This window comes from Otolemur garnettii, unplaced genomic scaffold, assembly GCF_000181295.1.
Source record: "Otolemur garnettii isolate 467f Iridium unplaced genomic scaffold, OtoGar3 scaffold00236, whole genome shotgun sequence".
In the NCBI taxonomy this organism is placed as follows: Eukaryota; Metazoa; Chordata; class Mammalia; order Primates; family Galagidae; genus Otolemur; species Otolemur garnettii.
Genome location: NW_003852631.1, coordinates 1,873,638 through 1,883,865, shown reverse-complemented (window position 1 = coordinate 1,883,865; position 10,228 = coordinate 1,873,638). Strand labels below are relative to the sequence as shown.

The 10,228-nt window shown below is 41.7% G+C and overlaps 1 pseudogene; it reads left to right on the top strand.

Moving 5' to 3' along the window:
• The first annotated feature begins 7,287 nt into the window (after positions 1-7,287).
• Positions 7,288-8,630, top strand: LOC100943103 (annotated as a pseudogene).
• The last annotated feature ends 1,598 nt before the right edge of the window (positions 8,631-10,228 follow it).

Here is a 10,228-nt window from a genome sequence, read left to right as displayed (position 1 = left end):
CCTTGGGTATATGGGGCCAGTGCCCTACCCACTGCACCACAGGTGCAGCTTGGAAGCCATATTTTTAATCCTACATCAGGAGAAATTGAAAATGAGTCAAAGATTTAAATGTAGAAAATAGAATCATGAAAACAATAGTCTCCTAATATTTTTATGAGATTTTAAAAAATCACCATGAGTGCCATGAACTTTTCATGACAAAAATTCCTGACGCTAGTAAAGAAAACATTGATAAATTCAATTATATATTTTTTAAAAATCTGCATGGCAAAATCATTTGGTATTGAGCCAAAGACAAAGTAGGACAAGTATTTGAAACTCATATCACAGATGAAAGGTGAATTTCCTTAATATATAAAGAGTACTCATAAAAACTATAGCATAATGGCATTTTTTACTATGTAGTTGTTTGATTGCACACTCTTGCTGAGTTTATTACAATAATACTTCCCCATAGAGAGTGAGAAGTAGTACAACCCTGTATAAAAGAAAATTGAGAAATATATATACAGAGAAATATCTATTATAATAATACTTCCCCACAGAGAGTGCGATTTAGTACAGCTCTGTATAAAATGGAGAAATATATATTGATATTAAAAATACACGTATTCTTTGACCCAACAATTCCACTTCTAAGACTTTATCTTCACAATTATACATGCCTATTTGCAAAATGATGTAGGTATAACATTAGTCATTACAGAGTTTTTTTTGAGACAGAGTCTCACTATGTCACCCTTTTTTTTTTTTTGCAGTTTTTGGCTGGGGCTGGGTTTGAACCTGCCACCCCCGGCTTATGGGGCCAGCACCCAACTCCTTCAAGCCACAGGTGCCACCCACTATGTCACCCTTGGTAGAGTGCCGTGGCATCCCAGCTCGCAGCAACATCAAACTCTTGGGTTTAAGTGATTCTTTTCTAGGCGTCCTCAAACTATGGCCTGTGGGCCACATCAACTTGTCCCGGGGCCGCAGTCTGGCCCTCCAATGGTCTGAAGGACAGTGAACTGGCCCCCTGTTTAAAAAGTTTTGCCTCAGCTTCCCTCAGCTGGGACTACAGGTGCCCACCTCAACACCCAGCTATTTTTTGTTGTAGTTTGTCATTGTTTAGCTGGCCTAGGCTGGGCTCAAACCCACCAGCCTCAGTGTATGTGGCTGGCTCTGTAACCACTGTGCTAAGGGCGCCCAGCCTGCAAAGTTGTTTGTAATAGTGGATAGAGGACTAGAAACACCTTTCATGTGCATCAATAGGGGACTGATTAAGATAAATTATTTTTCATTCATACAGTGCTATACAGCTATTAAAAAGACCAAAGAAAATTTTCTGTACCAAATATGGAAAAATCTCCAAGGTACATCATTAGGGGAAAAAAGCAAGGTGCAAAACACAGTGTGGGTATGTTACCATTTGTGGAAAACAGGGAGGAAATCCTATCTATAGACATAGATAATAGATACATCATTTGCATGTGAGGTCTGACAGTTAAGTTTGTGAACTCATCCTAGAAAAAGTGCTACATACCTCGTTGTGAAATATCACTATGATCACCTTTGAAATACTCCCTTTAGGAAGCTATGCTGTGTCACCAGCACCTTGTTCACCCTTGGAAGCAACCTCAGAATCCCTGGAAATGTATTCATAGAAATGTTGGTGGGTTTATTGAAAGGAAACTGGGCGTTGAACATGAAAGCAATACTTTTACTGTTACTGTCCTTTCTAAAAAATAGATTTTCTTTTTAGAGTAGTTTTAGGTTCATAGCAGAATTGAGTGGAAAGTAGCATTCCCATGTACCCCTGGACCCCAGCACATGACAGTATCTCCAATATCAAAATCCTGAACCAGAATGGTACTTTTTTTTCCCCAACAAATGATGGACCTGTATTTACACATCACTATCACCCAAAGTATCAAAGTATATAATTTACAGCAGGATCACTCTTGATGTTTTACATCTTAGGTATTTTGGCAAATGAATTAATGCCATATATCCACCATTCTAATACCATAGAAAGTAGTTTTACTGCCCTAAAAATCTTCTGTGCTCTGTCTGTTTTCATCACTCCTTCCTTTCCTTCAATTTTCAATCCTGTCAATAACCTAATGAAGGACATCTTGATTGCTTCCACATTTTGAAAATTATGAATAAAACACATAAATATTCATGTGTAAGTTTTTACCTCCTTCGGGTAAATACCAAGGATCACGACTGCTGGATTGTACAGTAAGATTGTGTTTAGTCTTAAAAGCAACTGCCCAACTGTCTTCCAAAGTGACTGTGCCATTTTGCATTCCCAGTGACCATGAATGAGAGTTCTCATTTCTTCATATCCTCACCAGCATTTGGTATTGTCAGTGTTTGTATTTTTTTTTTATTCTTTTAAATTTTGAACCATGTGAATGCATTCAATAAAATAAAATGGGAAAAAAGCCCCAAAAAGTCCTTCCAAGAAGGTTTCTTGATTTCCCCAGGAAAACTGACCTCTGTCTCAAATCCCCCACTATATCATACATTCTTTAGCTGTAGGCCCTTTTATACTGAGTTCCATTTATTATGTCGGTGTCAGCCTCCCCCAGGAGTCTGTGAGCTTCTTGGTGAAGGGGCAGTGTCTTCATCACCTTTGTATGGCTGGGGGCCCAACACAGTGCCTTGCAGTGGATGAATAAACAAGCTGAATTACTGTGGATGCACATCATTGAAAGTTGCCTTGTAACAGTGAAATAAGTAGACTTGAAAAACTCTTAGCAATCTAGGGACAGCTTGCAATAATAAGAATTGGACTTGAAAATTCTCTTGGTTGCAATTAGGTAACAGCTTGCTTTACATCTAGAGGCTCTTTTCGAGTGAATTTTCTTTTTCTAGGAATTAAAAAAAATTAATTTACTTAGCCTCCTGGAGGCCTCCTACATGCAATGTGCTATTCTTTGAAAGATTTGGTGATAAATATGACGTCAAGAGATTTGCCATGAGCAGGGAAGATGACAGAAGTCCAAAACGCCTGGACCAGGAACTGTATTACAGAATAAATTGTGATGAGAGGTACAAACAAAGTAGATTGTATGGAAGTGAAGCAACATCTGATTGGAGATGAAGATACCAACTTCCCTCATTTATTCATTCAGTATAGGGGTGGAAAGGCATGATGTCTTTCTTCACCCATCATAGTTTACAGCCAACACTCCTACAATTTAAGACAGGGTAACAAGAGAAAAGCATAAAAAATGTATTGAATCAAAGTTTTATGTGACATGGGAGACTTCAGAAAATGAAAACCCAAAGACTCAGAGAAAATTGTCAATTTTTTCTCTTAGAGTTGATATAAAGAATGGACAGCCATGGGCAGCGCCTGTGGCTCAAAGGAGTAGGACGTTGGCCCCATGTGCCAGAGGTGGTGTGTTCAAGCCCAACCCTGGCCAAAAACTTAAAAAAAAAAAAAAAAGAATGGAGAGCCATGTAGAAATGTGATTGGACAAAAGGGATGCCATCTAATGCTGACTGAAGGGGAATCCCAGGAAGGCCTGTCCAGATTTTTTTTGGCCTCTCTGTGTAGCTCTCCTTCCTCCCATGTACAGGACAGGACTTCTCCGGATTAAAGATCTTCAAGAAAGAAGGGAGATAGTGACCTTTCTTGGAGGGGAGGAGTTCTAGATTTAATGACCTGCTTGGAAAAGAGGAATTACAGTTTCTGAAACTTCCTCTGGAATAAGGAGGGAAAGGGAGGGTAATCAGAGGACAGGAGAAAGTCAGGGAAAGTTTGCTTCAGAGCTTACTTTTGAGGCCTTCCAATCTCTTCTAGTTCAAAGTATCCAGCATGTCAAAGAGCCATACTTTGAAGTATCATTTACTGAGCCTGACAATACTGACCTCCTACCCTGTGCCGGGCACTGTTCTGGGCTGGATTACTGCAGTTGTTTAAACAAGACCTGGAGTTTTCCAGTCTAGTACATAGAGTGTTTCAGATGGAAAGGAGGCAAAGAATAGGTAGAAAACAGGGGAGAGAGCAAATACAATATAAGTAACTAATAGACAAAGGAGCTCAGTTTAAAGACAGTGGTCAAATAGTAAGGATAAATGCAGAAAAAGTAAATAAGACAAAATAGAGGTAGAGAACTAGGAAAGGAATTGGTTGAAGAATTAGATTAAAGACAGGGAAGACAAATAAATAGGAGGATAATACATATCAAGGAAAAAAAGAAAGATAAAAATAATGTTACAAGGGTGACACCTGTGGCTCAAAGGAGTAAGGCACCAGCCCCATATGCCAGAGGTGGCAGGTTCAAACCCAGCCCTGGCCAAAAACTGCAAAAATAAATAAATAAATAAATAAATAAATAAATAAAATAATGTTACAAGAAGGTCTGAATAAGGGTGAAAAAGTAACAGCTAAGCAACAGTCAGTGATTAATATTTTAGCCCTCTTATCTCTCCTATATTTGTTGTTTTACTTTATTTACTTTTATCTCATTTTGTTATCCAGGCTGGAGGGCAGTGTCATGATCATAGCTCAGTTCAGCCTTGAACTCCTGGGCTCTAGTAGTCCTCCCGCCTCAGCCTCCAGACTAGTTGGGACTACAAGTGAGCACCACCTCCTCTAACTTCTATGTTTCAAAGACAGAAATCAGTTATGTGATGCTTGTTTCTGCACTTAAAGTATGACATTTTTCTCTTTTGTAGGTTAACCCTCAAAGCTCTAGAGTAATTACAAATTTAAACTGATTTTAGAATATTTTCTGATTTATGACATATTGATAACACAACATACATGTTATATGACCTACAGAATAACAGGTAAATTTTATGTAAAGTAGTACTGTAAAGAAATGCTGAGTGACTGGTGGTCCTTTACGATATCATTTATCTCAGAAGTATCTGTTTTAGTATTAAAATGTCACTACTGGGTGGCACCTGTGGCTCAGTTTGTAAAAAACAAAAAAAACCCAATAAAAACCAGTAAAATGTCACTAGTGATGTGTTGAGAGTTGATAGCATCTGTTATTAAAACTAATTACGGGCTCGGCGCCTGTGGCTCAAGCGGCTAAGGCGCCAGCCACATACACCTAAGGTGGCGGGTTCGAATCCTCAGCCTGGGCCGCCAAACAACAATGATGGCTGCAACCAAAAAATGGCCGGGCATCGTGGCGGGCGCCTGTAGTCCCAGCTACTTGGGAGGCGGAGGCAGGAGACTTGCTTGAGCCCAGGAGTTGGAGGTTGCTGTGAGCGTGATGCCATGGCACTCTACCCAGGGGGATAGCTTGAGGCTCCGTCTCAAAAAAAAAAAAAACTAATTATGCTTTTGTTATTGTAGCTTTTAGCATTTGTTACTGAGTTCTATTCTTTCCATCTAAGAACACATGGATGTGCATTTGAATCAAGTGATACCCCTCTTACTAAATGGCTTCTCACTGGGTCATTTTACAGTGGGACCTGAGATTTTCAATTCTAATAAATTCTACGAACTATACTTGAATAGCAAGGAACTAGAAGCTACACGGAAATTTTTTAAAAAGTAAAAAGGAAGAGATTTTGGCTCAGCACCTGGAGCTCAATGAGTAGGGCACCAGCCACATACACCAAGGCTGGTGGGTTTGAGCAGAGCCTGGCCCGCTAAACAACAATGACAACTGCAACCAAAAAATAGCTGGGCATTGTGGCGGGCACCTGTAGTCCCAGCTACTTGGGAGGCTGGGGCAAGAGAATTGCTTAAGCCCAAGAGTTTGAGGTTGCTGTGAGCTGTGATGCCAGGACACTCTACCAAGGGCAACATAGTGAGACCTGTATCAAGAAAAAAAAAAAAGTAAAGAGGAAGAAATTTTTGTTCAAGCTTTCTAACAACTTAACACAAAGAAAAGTAGGAAAATATTGTTCTTCAAAGTACCCTTAAAAATAGTTTCACGAAACAGTGATTTCAGTCTTGCATCACTTGGTTATTACTGCAATTTAATGCTCCTAGTGACTTTGATTTGTTCGTTTGAACACATGGCAAACACAATCAAACAGTCCCTTCATGTCTTTATTTTTGGAAATGAACAAACCAGGGGCAGATGCATCTCACTAATTTGCTAAGATTGATAACACTAAACTATAATCAGGATGGAAGTTGGGAGGATTTCCAGACTATAGAGCTCATCACTAAACGCACAGACTCTTTTAAGGAAGTGAAATTGTGCAGTTGATAGCTGGAACAAACTCGTGCTTGGTAGAGGAAATAACAAGCAGCGAACAGCAAAGAAATCTACAATTAGGAAAACAAGTTGTATTGGGGAAAATAGCAGTTAAAAGACAGTTTATTTTCAACTTCAATGAAATAGAACAAACAGTAGGCTAATTGAAGTACTAAGTATCATTATGTTGGTTGGAATGTTTTATATCAGCACAGACCTTGTACATTAAATTCTAACTTTAGCCCTTGTCTTATTTAGTAATATCAAACACATGCTTAACAATCTCTTTCCTCGTGCCACCGCATCCTGTTGTCTTGTCCCTATCTTGTCTTAAAGTTGCAGAGAAAACTCTTATATTTTCATCAAAGCCCCCTGAATTAGGATAGTGCCAGCTCAGATCTTATCTTTTAGATATCTGTATTCTTATCTTTTCTGTTCAGGATTCTCCGTTCTGCGGACTTTCCTTCTTTGCCTGAAAAATATATTTGAGCTTGCGATATACAAGACAGTGTCAAGGAGAGGGGAGAATTGATCAAATATGAAGTGTCCGTGGCTGACAACTAAATATCTGATATCTGCCTTCTTTCTGAATCCAAAGAAAAGAATTAATGTTGGAATTTCAGATCTCACTGTCAGGATTTCATGTGGAAAAAATTGGGGAGCAGGAGCCAAGCATTCTCAAAACATAATGTGTAGGTGTCCGCACATGCTTAACTTACCCTAGGCTAGCTCTAAATATATTTTATTTAGTCTACTAGTTTTATTAAAATGCTGCAGAAGAGGCTGGCTGTAAATGATCTCATACATTCTCATGTATTTAATGCTGCTTGTATAATGAAGATGGCTAAATTTGTATCTCCTGTGGTAACGATTTCTCTTTATATCCACTTGGGTTGGTCCAGCCTCAGGGCCTTTGAAAATGCTGTTCAATTCTACTGAGTGCTCTTACTGAGCATTTATTCTATCTTCTTTTGGTAATGTAATTCCAATTTCTTTACATCTTTTTGTGTATGGTCTGATGGGACAGTAAATCAAGGCACCCTGGTTAAGGGATGGGCATATGTTACATGGCAGGTCAACAGAAGGCTCCCTCCCTAGAATTTGAACTGGGAGCAGAGTGATGAAAATGGCTGTAATGGAACTGCCGGTATTAAGAATGTTGTTTCTGAGCTTGCCCCCGAGTCTTGTCCTTTCCTTTTCCTCCTTGGACATCATGTCCTTCACCACCGCCTTCTCTACCAACTACTGGTCCCTGGGTTCCATCCGGGTGCCTGGCTATAGTATCTGGCTCGCCAGCTGCGCAGCCAGGGCCTATGCAGGCACCAGGGTCTGGAGCTCCCCTATCTCTGTGACCCACTCCACCAGCTTACCCCAGCGGCTGGGATCCGGAGGCCTGGCTACAGGGATGGCGGGGGGTCTGGCAGGAAGGGGCATCCAGACTGAGGAGACAGACCATTCAAGATCTGAACCACTGCCTGGTCTCCCACTTGGACAGAGTGAGGAGCCTGGAGATGGATAATCCGAGGCTGAAGAACAAAATCTGGAGAAAAATCAAAATACCTGGAGAAGAAGGGGCCCCAGATCAGAGACTGGGCACATTACTTCAAGACCATAGAGGACCTGAGGGCTCAGATCTTTGCAAATTCTGTGGACAACGCCCATCTTGCTGCTGATGACTTTAGAGTCAAGTAGGAGACAGAGCGGGCCACGTGCCAGTCTATGGAGAGCTACACCCATGGGTTCCGCAAGGTCACTGGTGATACCAACGGCACTTGGCTGCAGCTGGAGACAGGAATGGAGGCTGTCACGGAAGAGCTGCTCTTCATGATGAAGAATCACGAGGAGGAAGTGAAAGGCCTACAAGCCCGGGTTGCCAGCTCTGGGTTGCCATGCTCCCCATACCCAGGACCTGAGCAAGATCATGGCAGACATGCGGGCCCAGGATGGCGAGCTGGTTGGGAAGAACCGAGAAGAGCTGGACAAGTACTGGTCCCAGCAGATTGGAGAGCACCATAGCGGTCACCTCACAGTCTGCTGAGGTTGGAGCTGCTGAGATGACGCTCACAGAGCTGAAGTGTATGGTCCAGTGTTTGGGGATGGACCTGGACTCCATGAGAAATCTGAAATCTAGCTTGGAGAACAGCCTGAGGGAGGTAGAGGCCCACTAAGCCATGCCGATGGAGCATCTCAATGAGGTCCTGCTGCATTTCGAGTTGGAGCTGGCACAGACCCGGGCAGAGGGGCAGCACCAGGCCCAGAAGAGACCAGGCACTACTGAATGTCAAGGACAAGCTAGAGGCTCACATCGCCACCTACCGCCGCCTGCTGGAAGACTGGGAGGACTTCAACTTTGGTGATGTCCTGGACAGCAGCAACTCCATGCAAACAATCCAAAAGACCACCACCTGCAGGATAGTGGAGGGCAGAGTGGTGTCTGAGATCAACCACACCAAAGTTCTGAGGCAGTAGGAGCAAGCCAAATAGTAATCCTGGTAATTAATCTTTACAAGACTGGGCTTCAGGCAACCTTTTAATACTTTGAGTGTCCTCATATCCTCCAAATACATTGCTTTCTTAAAACCCAATTTTATGAGATTTGACTCATACCAAAGAACCTTTATTCTCCTTTCTTTTTCTTTTCTTTTTTCTTTTTTTTTTACAGTTTTTGGCCAGGGCTGGGTTTGAACCCACCACCTCTGGCATATGAGGCCAGCGTCCTACTCACTGAGCCACAGGTGCTGCCCCTCTTTTTCTTTTCTTTTCTTTCTTCCTTTCCTTTTTTTTTTTTGAAAAGGAGTATCACTTGTTGCTGGCTGGTCTTGAACTCCTTTACTCAAGCACTCCTCCCACCTCAGCCTCCCAAGTAGCTAGGATTATAGACACTGTGCTCAGAAGAAACTTTTTTTTTTCTTTTTTGAGACAGAGCCTCAAGCTGTCCCCCTGGGTAGAGTGCCGTGGCATCGAAGCTCACAGCAACCTCCAACTTGTGGGCTCAAGCGATTCTCCTGCCTCTGCCTCACAAATAGCTGGACTACAGGTGCCCCCCACAGTGCCCAGCTATTTTTTGATTGCAGCCATCATTGTTCAGCTGGCCTGGGCTGGATTCGAGCCAGTCAGCTCAGGTGTATGTGGCTGGCGCCTTAGGTGCTTGAGCCACAGGCACTGAGCCAAAACTTTATTCTTAAGTCTCAAGTTATGTCAGCTTTTCAGAGAGATTTTCCTGACAGTCTTGTTCAATATAGGTCCCTCCCTTAATTCTCAAATGTGCTTCCTACATTTAAGATAATTTCAAAAAGTTTTAAATTTTGATGTGGTGAATTACATTAATAAATTTTATAGTGTTATCTTATAATTCCTGGAATAAATACTGCTTGAGTATAGCTTTTAAAAAACTCAGCTAGTTTTAGCTGAGCAATGTTTTATTTGGGATTTTTACATATTCAGTCAAAGTGATTTTGGCCTGTGATTTTTCTAACTTGCACTGTTTTTACCCAGTTTTGGTATCAAGGTTATACTCTTCTCCTGGAATTGACTGAATACTTTCCTTTTTAAAATTTTATGAAATGGTTTGTAAAAATTGAATCATCTATTTCTTGAAAGTATGGTGAACTCACTTTTTTTTTTTTTGAGACAAAGCCTCAAGCTGTCCCCCTGAGTAGAGTGCCGTGGCATTACAGCTCACAGCAACCTCCAACTCCTGGGCTCAAGCGAGGCTTCTGCCTTAGCCTCCCAAGTAGCTGGGACCACAGGCACCTGCCACAACGTCTGGCTATTTTTGCAGCCGTCATTGTTGTTTGGCGGGTCCGGGCTGGGGATTAGAACCCGCCACCTTAGGTGTACGTGGCTGGCGCCTTAGTTGGTTGAGCTATAGGCGCCGGGCCATGAACTCACTTTTAAAACCTTTTGGAGGTGAGTTTTGTGGGGAAAGGTTGTACATTTTTGAGTACTGTTTCAGTTGCTTCAACCCAGTCAGGTTTCCCAAATCTTTTCAGGTCCCTGGGCGAGTTAAAATGGTTTTTCTAAGAAAATTTCCATTTTACATTTATTTCTATTTATTATCCCAAATT